A 15,521-nucleotide genomic window follows, 5' to 3' on the forward strand; every position below is an offset into this window, starting at 1 on the left:
CAGGGCTCAAGCAATTCTCCCACCTCAGCCTCTGGAGTAGCTGGCACCACAGGTGTGAGTCATCATACCCAGCTAATTTTTTGTATTTTTAGTAGAGATGGGGTTTCACCATGTTGGCAAGGCTGGTTGTGAACTCCTGGCCTCAAGTGATCCTCCCACCTCAGCCTCCAAAAGTGCTGGGATTATAGGCGAGAGCCACCACACCTAGAAAAGAACCTTTTTATCTCTTAATTTCAAATAGGCTGTCAGTGAATTACTGCCAAGCATCTCCTACTGTACACTTAAACCTTACCCACAAAGACAACCTTCTGAGCTTATGCACACGTCCAATTTATCAAACAAGAAAGCAAAAAATGAAGAGCTAAATCCTCTGGGACAAGCAAAATGTCAGTACGAACAAAATGACAAGGCAGTGTGAGTCCCATCCTAATTCCTGAACAAAGCCACTGACTGACACATTTATTACCTGAGCTGCATGGTTGGCACAGGTTGGCAGTTACCTACCATCTTCAGCTGTCATTCTTCATGCTGGATGCTCCTTGAGGGCAGGAACTAAATTCTTACTGTAAACATTTGCTAAGTATTTACTTAATGTCACTGGCATCAAAAAACATGAAGTGGTACATCATGCAATGCACTGTAAAGATGACAACAGCAAAACACAAAAGACTACAACCACAAACAGAACGACACTGTAACAAATTACTGTTTTTGCAAAACTAATATTAAACATGAGATATATGAAGTTCTGAGAATCATAAATAAGCCTTTTCATTTCAATTCCACAAACTTTTACTTAATTTTTATGAGCGCATAATTGTACATATTTATGGGGTATGTGATTTTTTAATTTTTTTATTGACAAAAACTGTATACACTTATCATGTACAATATGATGCCCTGAAATATGTCTACACTACGGGATGGCCAAATTGAGGCAATTAACGTATGTATGACCTCACAAACTTAACATTTTTTGTGGTGAGAACACTTAAAATCCACAAAAATTAGTAATTTTCAGAAATAAAATATGTATCTCAGCAACTTTCAGAAATACAATATGTTGTTACTAACTAGAGTCACCATGCTATATAATAGATCTCCTAACTTAACTGCTGTCTAACTCAAGTTTTGTATCCTTACACAAGCAAACAATGTGTAATGGTCAAATTAGGGTATTTGGGATATCCTCCACCTCAAACATTTACAAATTCTTTCTGTTGGGAACATTCCAAATCCACTCCTCTAGTTATTTTGAAATATACAATAAGGTATTGACTACAGTTGCCCTATTGTGCTACCAAACAATAGATCTTATTTCTTCTTACTACATTTTTGTACCCATTAATCAATCAATCCTTCTTAACCCCCCAACCCTACTACCCTTCCCAACCTCTGATAAACATCATTTTTTTCAGTTCCCACGAGTGAGAATATATATTTGTCTTTTCACAAACTTCTATTCATTGAGCAGTTAATGCAAAAGTAAGAGAATGCAAATGAAGACGACTTCAACTTTGAAGGTACCTCCAACGTGAAAACATGAAAAGAAAAATAAATGATCTACATGTTCTTGGTCAGCTCACAACATTTATCAAATATAGAACCATCAAAAGTGGGTTCTTCTGAAACAAGGGATAGGATGTTTTACTTTGGTCATCAAAGGCATTATTTCCCCTAAGTAATGCTACATATCTGTAAACATTTATATAACCGAAATACATTTTTAGAAGTCATTTCTCTTATTTATTCTACTGTATAAGTCTCATTTATGTTTTTGTAAGTATAGCTTGAAAAATTTCTTCAGGTTCTTTCTCTTCTACTCATTATAAGAAAGTCATGTCTAAACATCTACTGCTAAAAGAAAATAGACATGGCTAACCTGTAATGTCTAGAGGTGTACATTCCACCGAGAAAACCGTAACAAGAAAACACAAGGAAGTTATTACTAGAGGAGCGGTCCCTTCTTGATGGGAGAGAGGGACTGTTGCTGGGAGGGCACACAGGGAAGGAGTTCTTAGGCTGGCGGGGCACAGTTTTATTTCTTGACCTGGACAGTGTTCATTTTATAATTCATTAAGCCATACAGCTGATTCATGTTTTTATATGTGTTTATTTTATAATAAAAATATGTTTAGAACAACAAGCTTTTTAACATTGCTTCGTCTTTCAGGAGAACACGACGTATCAGACAAATAAAAACCACTTTTCTTAGTTCAAGGAATATCAAACTCTCTTCTCAGACATGCGGCTCACAGAGGAAATCTTTACACTTTCCAAGCGGCGACTTACAACTCTAATTTTCATCTAGCCCAGAGAGACGCCGACATGGCTGCAGCTGCGATGTGGGCCACAAGATACCCTCGTTCATCAGACTGGTCTTAAGAAGACAGATCCACTTGAGAGGAGATAACCCTGCGGTACTCTGTTGCTGACATCCCAAAGAAAAATCTGTTTGTTGTCACATCATAGCAACGTGGCATAAACTATCCATTTAATAATTACTCAGCTTTAAGATTAAGACTTACATTTAAGATTTTAACACTAAATTTAAGACGAAGACTTAAGTTTAAAACTTTATTACTAAGCTTCTGAAAGCTTAAAAAGACCTTAATAAAGCCAGGAATAGTGGTGTACACCTATAACCCCAGCTACTCAGGAGACTGAGGTGGGAGGGTCACTTGAGGCTAGCAGTTTGAAACCAGCCTGGGCAACATAGTGAGACTATCTTCAAAGAAATGTAAAAAAAAATACATTAATAGAAAACTGGCAGGTAACCTCATTGCTGTGATTGCCAGTTAAACTCGTGTCAAAGCCTGGGAATCTACTGCGGAAGCAGCAGCATGACTGCGGAACCGGTAGGTTGCTCATTCAACATCATTTGCTATAGTGGGATTGCTTCCCCCAGCCTGACAATGGGAAAAATTTTTTTTTTTAGGTATGCACCAGGGCTGGGTGCGGTGGCTCATGCCTGTAATTCCAACACTTTGGGAGGCCAAGGCAGGTGGATCATCTGTCAGGAGTTTGAAACCAGCCTGGCCAACATGGTGAAACCTTGTCTCTACCAAAAATATAAAAATTAGTTGGGTGTGGTGGCGGGTGCCTGTAATCCCAGCTACTCGTGAGGCTGAGGCTGTTTTACATAAATTTTGACTAATGAAAATTATCTTTGTTTTGCTTTGTGTGCTTATAAATAAGTATTAAAGAGGCAAGTTAGACTTGAAACATGGCAAGGCCACGAACAATCCTTGGTGTACCATGTTCTGTGGTCCTAGAAACCTGGTGTCAACCTCCGCCCATCCCTGCTCCTGCCAGCGAAACTTCCCAGATGCCCAGAGGAAAGTGGCAGCGTAAACAACCTGGAAACCGTGGGGGACTCAGTTTATTGTGCCATCTTCTTTCAATGTGAATGAAATGCTTTGCAGTCTTCATTCCTAAAAACACTTCTGGTGGCCAGATACAATTTGCACTACTGACACTTGGTCCCGCCTACTGCAAACTCGGCTCTTGTGGGTATAGTCTCATTTAACAACAGAAAACCCTGTGACATGTCATTTCCATTTTAAAGTTGGAAAATTCAGCTCAAAAGTCTGCCAAAGCTTTGGGTCATATGGTGTATTGAGTAGGTTTGTAACAAATGGACCACTCTAGTGACAGATGTTGACAGTAGGGGATGCTGTGTGTATGTGGGGGTGGAGGGTATATGGAAAATCTCTTTACCTCCTGCTTAATTTTGCTATTAACCTAAAACTGTTCTAAAAAATAAAATCTATTTAAAAAAAAAAAAAAAGGCCTGCCAAGGAACACATAACTCAGAAGTGACAGAGCTAGGACTTGGGCCCAGACTTGGCTACCAAAACTCTTCTCCTTCTGCTGGAAAATCAGCACATGGCTTTTTAGGCAAAAGCATAGTCCACCATCCACAGTAAAGGGTAGGGGCTAACATTTCTATTTTGCAATTAAAAAAAAAAATCACCTTCCCTAAAATATTTTTTACTGTCTGCTTTGGGAAAATCAAAAACCAAACTTCTCTATGACCAACCCAAGAAAGCAGAATGCGAACTTGATATTTCACTACACTCATCTAATAGGAAAGTCCACTGCAGCACTGGGAACAAACTTCACCGCTGATGATGTTCAAATGGAATTCTTCTTCCTCAGTCCCTCCACCCTGGGGTGCATTACCTCTTGCAGCACAGCAAGAGATGGATCCTTCTTTATTCCCTTTCTAAAGCATTACTAACTTTTAGAATAAGGAACTAAATAGTCAATGTGAGGAAGCAGAGAAAAATGTCAAGACCTCTGCTGTAAAGTAAGGCCTTCAAAGTGTTAATGAGAAATGGCTAGCTGGGCAGGTGGGCGGGCCAGCAGGGCTTGCGCACCCTTCCCAGAACACTGCTGCATAAACACACACCAACACCGCTACGGTGTTGTCTGAAGGCAAAGTGGCCCGAGCATCATAGAAACCATGCTTGGCACCAGAAGCTTGGGGAGAACGGTGCTGCAGAAACCACCTGCACACACTTCTCCGGCAGGCGCTTCAGGATGGCTGTGTCACTTGCACAGAGCTGACCACTGAGGAGGATCCATATGCGGGTAACACTGTCCCTCAAACAGCAGGAGGGGCAGTCAACAACTCAAGAATCTCTGCTGATACAAGAGCGCTTACTGACACAGAAACGTATCTACCAAGCTGTGATTTTAAAAAGACTAAATAAAAAGGCAGGTGCTAATGAGGAACAAGGAAGGAGGCAGCAGCAGCTGGGGGTGGTGGAAATTCAGGGCCAGCACACTTAGGTTTCAATTTCAACTCTGCCATTAACAAACTCAGTCGTGGCACCACTCCCAGCTCCAGCTTTTTCAACTGGAAAATGACATTGGAAGGGAAGGGTTAACCAGATCTTTTTCAGCTCTAAGAATCCAAGATTCTGTGATAAGGCAGCTCAATGTGAGAACAAATGGAAAGAAAATGTGTTCTTGATTTCTACTAATTTATAGTGTTTAGTAGCCACAAATTAAATATACCTCATAAAATCATGTTATCACAATCTTCCTACCTTAGCATAATGCAATAGTGGCTAAATGTGTGTAAGAAAAGGAAGATCACTTTCAGTCAAATTCAACAACAATATAGACACAGACTAACTGTTCCAAAGAGATTTCTTTGTACATAACCAATATTTGAAAATCTTACTTTTACTTCCTAGGTTATTTTTTTTAATTGCCTGAACACTAAACAGATGTATTATTTCCTTTAGAGTGTATTTTAGATCCTCTACAACCTGGTATTCTGATTTTATGTTAAACAAAACTCTACAAACTGAAAAATAGAAGTTTTAGGAGCTGAAGTGAATCTGGATAACTGATTCTCTGTACTTCTGTGGGGGGGGTGTTATGAAGCCATCCAATTTAACATCAAAATCTTTATAGAAAAAAGCCAGATCTGTATATGCTGCTTTGGTGTAAAAGTGAATAAAAGGTGCAAAACCAGGTGCATGGCATGCTAACTTCTGTTAAAAGAGGAAAACACACACACACACACACACACACACACACATATATATACTTTTTTTTTTTAGTCGTGTTGATGACTCACTAGGTTTCCCAGGCTGGTCTCAAACTCTCAGGCTCAACGGATCCCACTGCTTTAGTCTCCCAAAGTGGTATGTATTTGTTTATATTAAAAAAAAAAAATAGAGCATAAACCAAAAACTAATGAAAATCATTACCTATGAGGGAGGAAGTGAAAGGGGTAAACAATGTTGGAAGCTGTACACAGTGTTTAGCAGTTTTGATATGGGAACTTCATAAATGGTTTCACATAATTAGAAAGCAAAATTAAATCAATATTTTAGAAAAGTCGTAAAAACCCAAACAAAATGAAACAAATGGTCTTAACTGTAAATCAAAACATCAGCTAAACTAAAGAAAATTACTTCAAGTGACTTTAAAGCCCAGTAACTTCATTCTACATCACCAGTAAAATATATCCTAAGGAATAAAAGGACTACAAAGAAATCCTACAGGATAAATGACCTTGTCTCTTTGATAAATGGCAACAAAAAAAGGAAACGGTGTATGTGTGTAAATACAAACTGCTAAGACATGTTATCTATAAGGTATGATGTTATCAAATGCTATATATAGGACCTTATTTGAATCCTGAATCAAATATTTACAGATCAGAGAAATGCGAATCCTAACTAAGTATCAGATGATATTAAGAGGTTAATATTATTTTTTAGTGTTTTAGTGGTATTGTGGGTACATGAAGGGGAAAAAAGTCCCTCTCTCTTAGAGATGCATACTAAAGTATTTACAGATAAAATGAAATAATATCTAGCATTTACTTTAAAATAATCCAACGAGCTGGGGATCAGTGGAGGTGGGTATAGGAAAAAAGATTGTCCATGTGTTGATGACTGAAGCTGGATACATGGGCTTTATTATTTTCTCTACTTTTCTGAATGTTTGAAATTTTCCACAAGTCAAAACAAAAAACAAATCTAGCAATAATTTTTGATGTACATAAGGATTCAAGGAACCCATGCAAGAGTTCAAGCTGACAGTGAGGGAGAGAGAAGCTCCTACTTTATGAAATCCTGGCCCAGTCTCTACTTTCCGTAAGAAACTACAGCCTAGAAAACAAAGCTGCTTGCTCAAGGCCACAGACCTGATTTGTGCAGGGGTGAGACTAACATCTGGCACGGCTTCCAGTCCAATAGACTACAGCGCAAATTCTTCAAGATTAAAAAACATAAGACTATATTCACAGGGATCATTTCTATAGTTCATTACTAGAGAAGTTTCTCTCAGGATGTAGAGCAAAAAAGATACATTAAGAATGACTGTGAAGGAATAATTGTCAACAAAAAATGAAAAGTATTAAAAAGATTAAAAACAAACCAAAAAAATTGATTTAAGGAATTGTAAATTCATGCATTATGAATTCACTCTTTCCTTTATCACCTCCATTTTATTTCAGTTATTGTATTTTTCACTAAAATTCCCACTTCTTTATATCTTCTATTTTCTTGCCAAGACTTTCTATATTTCCATCTGTTTCAAGAGTAGCTTTACTTCTTGGACTATTTTAATAATAGGGGCTTTATAAAGTTTAACTTTTTTTTTTTTAACTGTAGCCCTAACAAATTTCCACAAACTTAGCAGCTTAAAATAAGCCTTTTATTATCTCACAGTGTCTATAGGTTAGAAGTCTGGGTGTAACTCACCAGAATTCTCTGCTTAGGGTCTCAAAAGGTCTAAGTCAAAGTGTCAGATGATCCAGGGTCTTACCTGGATTTTTTGGGGGCAGAATACACTTCTAGGCTCATTCAAGTCTATGTGGGTATAGGACTGAGGTCCCTAGTTCTTGCTGGCTATCAGCTGTTTGTCATTCTCATTCCTTGGCTCATGGCCCCTTCCATCTTCCATGCCAGAAATGTTACGTTGAAAACTTCTTACACTTCCAGTCTCTCTGCCTTCCCCATCTGCTACCAGCTGAAGGAAGATCCCTGCTTTTAAAGGCTCATATAATTACCTAAGGCCCACCTGGATAATCTAGACAACGAATCCAGGCTAGTTGATTCGTACCCTTCCTTACCTCTGCAATGTGTTTTTGCCAAGTAAGTCGCATATTCCCAGGATAAACACTAGGAGGTCAAGCTCATGGAGGCCACAAATCTGCAAACCACGGTGTATCAGATAATTCCAACATAGGTACCACCTCAGCTTTAGCCTGTGTCTTTTTTCACGAGTTGATATTTTCCTGGTTCTTCACATGCTGAGTAAATTTTGTATTGTATCCTGGACATTTTTAACCTTATGCTCTTAAAGACCCTTGATCTTGTTTAAATCCTATGGGGAATGCTGATATTTTGTTGAGCAGGCACTGGCCTGGCTGGATTCAGTCCCCAAGTGCTGACCAGCCTTCTGTAGAACATGGGCTTAGTGTCACTTTCACTTTCAAAGCCTTTGCAGTGTTCCTTAGCAATGTCCTGCAGGTCCCTACTTGCTTGGTGGCCAGCCTGCCTCCTAGGCGATGGTCTATCCCATAGTTGAGCTCTGTCTTTGGCAACCTGTTCTGGGTCACATTACACACGCATAGCTCAGTGTTGAACCCGTAAGTTAACTAACAACTTTATGGGGCCACTTTCCTGAGTTCTTCCCTTTCTGGAATCTCCCTAGTATCATTTCCAGTTACCTGGGCTCCCCCTTTCAGACTCCAATCAGAAACTTAACGGCTTTAATTACTCCATTTAGCCATGCTCTTCTTTTGCGTGCATCTTGCCTGGGACTGAGCTGCAGGAGGAAGAGAATAAAAAGGCAACTGGGGGTTTTCCCCATTCCCTAAGCGTTTGAGGTGTTCACACACTCCTGCCACTGCAGAGCTGACCGGAGGAGAGGAAGCAAGAGGGAAAAAAATGATGGCTTTCTCCCACTTTCTGTCTTGGGGCCCAACTACCAAACTACCCTGTAGCTCTCCCTGCTCACACTGGGTACCCGCCTCCAGGTTTCAGACAGCTGGAGTCCAGGGCAGGGGATGCTGAAGGAAGACAGGAAACTCACTACTGGCGCAAAGACGGGCTTCAAATTCTGGCCTTCTCCCCCATCTGCCTGTTATGGTTTACTTGTCGGAGTCCTCAACAGCTGCTCCATGCACATGTCCAGGTCTTATAGCTACAGACAGTGGGAGAGGCAGGATGGAGTATGCTCCCTCCACCTCCCAGAACCACAGCTCCACATCCATGCATTTTAAAACATATTTACGGTGGTTATCACTGGGAGGGGTAAGAGGACTGATTTTTATTTTCTTCTTCCTAATTTTATGTATTTGTCAAATCGTCTCCAGTGATATCTTTGAAGTCAGATGGTTTCTCTACAGAATCCTGCAGAAGTACTACCGGCTTTAAAAGTCTTAACTGATAGGGGCTACCTACAGTATGCCACTACTTACCTTCCAAGAGAAAGCTGGAATAACTGTCTTTCCCCTTAGAGTTGTATTTGCTCTTCTTTCAAAAATAGTTCAATTAAAAATTAATATTTTTAAACACTCTCTGGGTTACATTTTTTGTTCAGATACCGGTACTTGTTTTCTTTTTTTTTTTTTTTTTTTTTGGAGACGGAGTCTTGCTCTGCCACCCAGGCTGGAGTGCAGTGGCCGGATCTCAGCTCACTGCAAGCTCCGCCTCCCGGGTTTACGCCATTCTCCTGCCTCAGCCTCCCGAGTAGCTGGGACTACAGGCGCCCGCCTCATCGCCCGGCTAGTTTTTTGTATTTTTAAGTAGAGACAGGGTTTCACCGTGTTAGCCAGGATGGTCGTGGTACTTGTTTTCCAACATTCATCTTATTAACTACTATACTAACAAAGCAACTGAGATTTTAATCATAAAGGGGGACCGGGCACCACGGCTCACGCCTATAATCCCAACACTTTGGGAGGCGGAGGCAGGTGGTTTACTTGAGGTCAGGGGTTCAAGACCAGCCTGGTCAACATGGTGAAACCGTCTCTACTAAAAATACAAAAAAATTAGCCGGGCATGGTAGTGTGTACCTGTAATCCCAGCTACTTGGGAGGCTGAGGCAGGAGAATTGCTTGAATGTGGGAGGCGGAGGTTGCAGTGAGCCAAGATTGCACCACTGCACTCCAGCCTGGATGAAAAAAAATCATAATCATAATTATAAAGGGGACAAGAGATTTAATAAAGTCTAATAATTTAAACAATTTCTAAAAATAGTTTCTCCTTCCCAAACATATTCCCACTAGCTTCTGGGAGATTCACTTAGCACCCTCACCCCACATTCCCCTACTGGGTTATCTGGCATCAAGCCAGGGACCAGGAAACCACCCCCACAAAAGCAGTTTCACTATAGAGCTAGTCTGGCTCAGGTTTCTGGGCCTTCACTTGCACCAACTCCTTCCAACGTCCCGAGAAAGGCCGTAAGCAGTGTCCCTATGGAGATACATTTTTGTAAAATTTACCCCCAAAATACTCTAATGGCAATCGATTAGGACTACTGTCTTCTCCCACTGCAACTCTGCCTCTGTTCCTCTTCCCTTTTATGTCAGGTAGCTTGGGAGGGGCTGTTGGCATTTTTGAGATCCACCTAAGGGTACATTAAGTTGGAGAAAGATATTTAGTTTGGGTTTAACAGGACACATTTATGCTGTTTACAGTTACTTCTACCATGCAAACTTAGGTGATTACCAGCCATCTCAATGCAGGTATTGCTTCCAGAAATGCTGCTATGACCCACTGTGTTGGTTCACCCAGGCTTTTATGAAATAAAGGTGAAGGGCCAGGGATTCTGTGGTAATGTGAATTGGTCCAATGGGGCCTGACTCAGGGAAGTGTGTGGGCAGTGGAAAGGAAACACGGTTTGAAACAGAGGGAGCCAGATGCTCATTTGTGGGGAATTTACCATCAGATGTGCTAAAATATAAGCGAATAGATCAGTTACCAGAAAAATAATCAATATAGCAGTACAATTCTGTGTGCCTTAGATGTGTGTTTTTTTCTTTTTTGAATAGAATTGTGCAAAACAGGATTTACCTGAACACCTGTTTTTCTGGGACACCAACCTGAAGCAGTACTAGAAACAGCAAATACGTCTATATGTGAAACGATAAGTTTTATATATCCTATCAACAATAAAAATTTATCAACTGTGCTAGAGGAATCACTGAGTTCTTTCTATATCCTGTCATATGAAAATGTGATTAAAAGGTACACAGCCAAAGGAAAAATATTACACAGGTGTATTAGATAATTAACAAACATTACTTTTCTCAGCCATTTGCATTATTGATCAGCTTTTTCAAATTTGTTACTTTCTCACTCTAAATATTCACTTTTTCTTGTTTTTTTTGGAGACAGAGTCTTGCTCTGTCACCCAGGCTGGAGTGCAGTGGCAAGATCTTGGCTCACTGCAACCTCTGCCTCTCAGGTTCAAGCGATTCTCCTGCCTCAGCCTCCTGAGTAGCTGGGACTACAGGCACGTGCCACCACACCTGGCTAATCTTTTGTATTTTTAGTATAGATGGGTTTCACCTTGTTAGCCAGGATGGTCTCGATCTCTTGACCTCGTGATCTACCCACCTGGGCCTCCCAAAGTGCTGGGATTACAGGCGTGAGACATCACGCCCAGCCTCACTTTCTAAATTAGTTTTTATTTGTAACTTTGCATTCTTTTTCTTAAAGAGTTCTCCCCTTCCCCCAAATTGTATACCTTCAAGCTCCATAAAACCTGGCATCTGCCTCTGCCTCAGATGAAATTTGATTAATTCATTCAAATATTTATTGAGCTCTATTCTGTTTCAGGCAAGTCTAAATGCTTAGGGATACAGGAGTTCGTAAGAGAGAAAAATCCCCCCTTATACAGTGGACAAATACAAAGACGACAGTACCTAACATATATGAAATGGTGATTAAGTGCCCTGGAGTAAGTAAAGTGAGGATGGTAGAGAGGAAGTTGGCAGGTGGAGGGAGACAGGGAGGAGGCTTCATCAAGAGGACAAGGTTCAAGACAAGGCCTCGAAAATGCCCTGGTACACATTACAACAGCTACCGTGTCCTGTATGGCCACCACTGCAGGGAGACGCACGTCAAGCTCTTCGCTTATGTCATCTCATTTAATCCTCACAATAACCATGTGCAGCTGGCATTCAGGAACTCAGGCTCAGAAAGGTTAGTGACTTGTTAGCAGTCACTCAGCTCCACAAGCAGCCTCCACCCCATTGTGATTTCATGGTGTGCATAGAGCACACAAAGATACAGAAGTTTAATTCAGAAAGAGAGACGACTGAGAAAGCAACCAGTACGACCTGCCCACTGCAGTCAGAGAGAGCAGAAAGTAAGAGGCAGCACCGCTGGCTAGCTTGACCCGGAGCAGCTTCCCTCACAGGGGAACACAAGACCAGGTGGACAAAGGGCACAGCGTGTGCACAGGCAGGGGAATACATAGAAACTGCAGGAGCAGCTGGGAAAGGATGAGGATAGTTGGGCCGAGACACCCGAGGGGAGGCGGGGAGGTGGCCTGGGGTTGTGCTGTGCGAACTCTAGTGGGCCAAATGGATGGAATCCCATACCTAAGTAGGTTTTGCAGCTGGATAGGACATGACCAAATTTTCGTTTTGGGAAGCAGTCAGGAGGATGGGCTGGGGAGGGGAAAGACGGGATTAAGCAAGATTCATCACTGCATCCTATAACACTATAGGGCCTTTTTGTTTTTGAATTTTAAAATGGCAATAAACTAAAACACCAGTTTAGGGGAAAACAATTCATGCCTCTTAAAATAAAACCACTTACATCACTCTAACTACCCTCCTGATCCTGTTCACGTCCTCAAGTATTTTTACAACACTATAATTGCTGTGTACACACCATTTCGACTTTTCAGTTAATTCACATTTTAAAGCATACTTCCATGGATAAAAATAGTTCAAATTTTCCTTGGATGGGAGGATGGGATTCGGCTTGCTGAAGCATGTTTACTTGCTATGGACTACTCTACCACACTGACACAAGAAAGTTTATCAGATTGTTTTGAAAAGTGTGATTCCAAAATCAAAATCTTTACCACATACTGCTAGTTGCTTTCCAAAAAGATTAGGCCAATTTACAGAATCACTGTCAACTAAACGCTCCCCAGAAAATCACCAAAGACTGGGCTTTATCATAATGCTTTGTAGGATCCTCACCTTTTCAACTCCCTGTGACGTTGACAAATATACTACGGTCAAAGCACTCTATATTCTGATCTCAAAGAACACGACTGGAATTACCTCAGTTCAGCACCCAACACTACAATGGGGTTTTGCCTGCGTATCTAGCATTGAGTAAAGGGGAAGCCGGCAAGTTGATATGAAAGTGGGTGAAGGAAAAATAAGAACAAAACTGAAAGGGTAAGCAGCAGCAAGAAAAATCTGTTACTGTCTGAATATAGAAGAGGTATTGATGTGACTAGAAGCAGGGGTGTTTGGAAAGGAAGGAAGCAACCGAATTCCTCGGGCCAAATGGATTTAAATGAGCTCACATGGAATTGCCCATGCATTGATCTTTGCTTTGGCAATCCAGTTCATATCATTCCCTCCAAACAGGATAAAGTTGCTTAATTATTGCCTAATTTTTTCTCAACTGTTTTTTGTAAATATCCAGGGGTAGCTTGTCCTACTTTCTACTTGGATTATTTGTCCACCTGATAATAATAATGGCTAACATTTATTAAGTGCTTACCTTATGTCAGGCATCTTGTTAACATAGCTCTTATTTTATTTTTTTTTGAGACCGAGTCTCACTCTGTCGCCCAGGATGGAGTGCAGTGGCACAATCTTGGCTCAATGCAACCTCCACCTCCCGGGTTCAAGTGATTCTCGTGCCTCAGCCTCTCAAGTAGCTGTGATTACAGGCATGCGCCACCAGCCCAGCTAATTTTTGTATTTTTAGTAGAGACGGGGTTTCACCCTGTTGACCAGGCTGGTCTGGAACCTCTAAGTTCAAGCAATCTGCCTGCCTCGGCCTCCCAAAGTGCTGGGATTACAGCCACTGTGCCTGGCCAAGGTAAGTACATTTTAAACTCATTTTTTGAATAAGGAACCTGAGGCAGAGATAAATGAATACAACTTCTATCGACTTCCTCTTTGTGAAAGGAATTAGTATAGAAGGAACCTGGAAATCTACTAACAGCTGATAGTCCTGTATGTAAATAAGCCAGCAAACTTCTGCAGTCCAGGAAACTGCATCATCAGCATTCAGTTGGTTAATAGTGAACCATCTAATGAGAATCTGCAACAAGGATAGGGCACATGACAAGTACAGATGGTATTTGCAAGTACCCTAGGTGTCACCCTAAACTGGTCATTCCATCTCTCTCAACCTCCCTTTCCTGTACTTTAAAACAGGGCTGTGCAACTTGGTCATGTCTCTGAAGAGTTTTGGAAAACTGAATAAATAATGACCATGAAGTCCTTCCCAAACTTTTAAAGACCTCAAAAACAAAAACAAAAAAAACGACTTTCAACAAGCAGGTGTAGAAAATTTAAATTATATTTGGCCTACAAGTAAAGGTTACTCCATGCTTCCCTATCTCAAATGTCCTCTCCCATCTCTCTGGTACTGAGAAAATCTGTGTCGCCTGTTACAAGGCAGTCTACACAAGACCAACACGCTAACCCACTGGCACGTCAGGGTTATCAAACATTTCCACAGTGGCCTGACAAAAAAACTTCACGGAAAAAAACAACACAAACAAACAAAACAAACCCAGAGAGAAAAACTACCCTTTAAAGATTTAGCCTTGGGTTTTAAATCTGCCCATCCTTTTTTAACACTATGAATTGACAATCTTTCCTTCAATGATGCCTTGTTCTAATTTCTGTTTTTCACATCCATTAGTGGCACACGAGAGGCCAGCGGTTGCTGCCATAGCGTAAATGGAAAAGGTGCCTATAATCTGGGTGTGTAAATGTACTGGGCCATATGCTGGTCCCCAGTTTTCATGGGTTTCCCATGGTAGGCTACCCACTGGCTTAGAAGTATTTCCAGCCCTCAGTGGAGTAAAAATATTAACACCTAACTTGATTTCCACCTTTAAGACACACTTTAAAGAAACGCTAAAAAGGCAAACGGCTCAAAATGCCTCCACCAGGCACCTCCAGGCCCACACCGTGCGGGTCCCTATGGCCCACTCTGGGGTGTCCCTCCGGGGTGGGACACTCCCTGGCCCAAGGCCCTGCTGGCCTCCACGGGGCACTCCTCAACCCGCGAGTCCACGCGGGACACTCCCCGGCCCACCGCCCCGCCTGCCTCCACCGGGCAGGCTCCCTACAGACGGACGCTCCTCTAACCGGGACCCGCCTAGGAGCTCCAGCCGCCTCACCAAGGCCTTCAGAGGCCGGGCGGGACCACCTCCGGTGGACCAAGGCCTCAGCGCCCGCCCCGCCTGGGCCTCTCGCCTCAGGCCTCGGGCTTCGCCGCCCACCCGGAGAGGCCCACCCTGGCCCCTCGCGCCCAGGCCGCTCCACGTCCTCACCCTCGCCCTCTCGCTCCCCCGCCTCGTCCTCACCGGCCTGGCCCGGCCTCCGCAGTCGCCAGCTACAGCCTCCAAACTCGCGTCGGCTTCGCCTGCTCCCGACTGCCCGCCGGCAGCCCCCGCGCCGCGCGCCCCGCCCTAACCCCGCCCCCGCGCCGCGGACGCGCAGTCGATTGGCCTGCGCGGCGCCAAGGCGGAGCCTCCCCAGCCCGCGGCCTAAAAGCGCAAGATCGAGTTCTGATTGGTGAACGGACGGAGAAGGGGCGGGACCAGGCGGGCCCCGACGTAGAATCTAAATCTATGCTGAGCTCGGCTCGTTGGGCGGGGCGTCGGCGTACGGAACGAGGCAGTGTCCTAGGCGAGGCCTAGGCTCGCTGGGCGGGGCCTCGGTTGGTTGGGCGGGGCTCGGTCCTGGGCGAGGCTTAGGCTCGGCGGGCGGGGCTAGGTCCTAGGGCGAGGCTTAGGCTCGGCGGGCCGGGCTAGGTTCTGGG

General features: G+C 42.8%; 1 protein-coding gene across 7 annotated transcripts in view; it reads right to left on the bottom strand.

Moving 5' to 3' along the window:
• FARP2 (FERM, ARH/RhoGEF and pleckstrin domain protein 2) overlaps nt 1–15,178 on the bottom strand; it is a 147,552-nt gene extending 132,374 nt beyond the window's left edge. For 3 of the 7 annotated variants that reach the window (XM_033229477.1, XM_033229473.1, XM_033229479.1), the window contains exon 1: nt 15,064–15,178. The gene's annotated coding sequence lies outside the window, so the exon portion shown is untranslated. Of the gene's footprint in view, nt 1–15,030 lie in introns of all 7 variants that reach the window. The other 4 variants (XM_033229478.1, XM_033229474.1, XM_033229475.1 and 1 more) reach the window with 3 other exon arrangements.
• Nucleotides 15,179–15,521: the final 343 nt, after the last annotated feature.

This window comes from Trachypithecus francoisi, unplaced genomic scaffold (assembly GCF_009764315.1).
Source record: "Trachypithecus francoisi isolate TF-2019V2 unplaced genomic scaffold, Tfra_2.0 Lachesis_group13, whole genome shotgun sequence".
Taxonomy (NCBI): Eukaryota; Metazoa; Chordata; class Mammalia; order Primates; family Cercopithecidae; genus Trachypithecus; species Trachypithecus francoisi.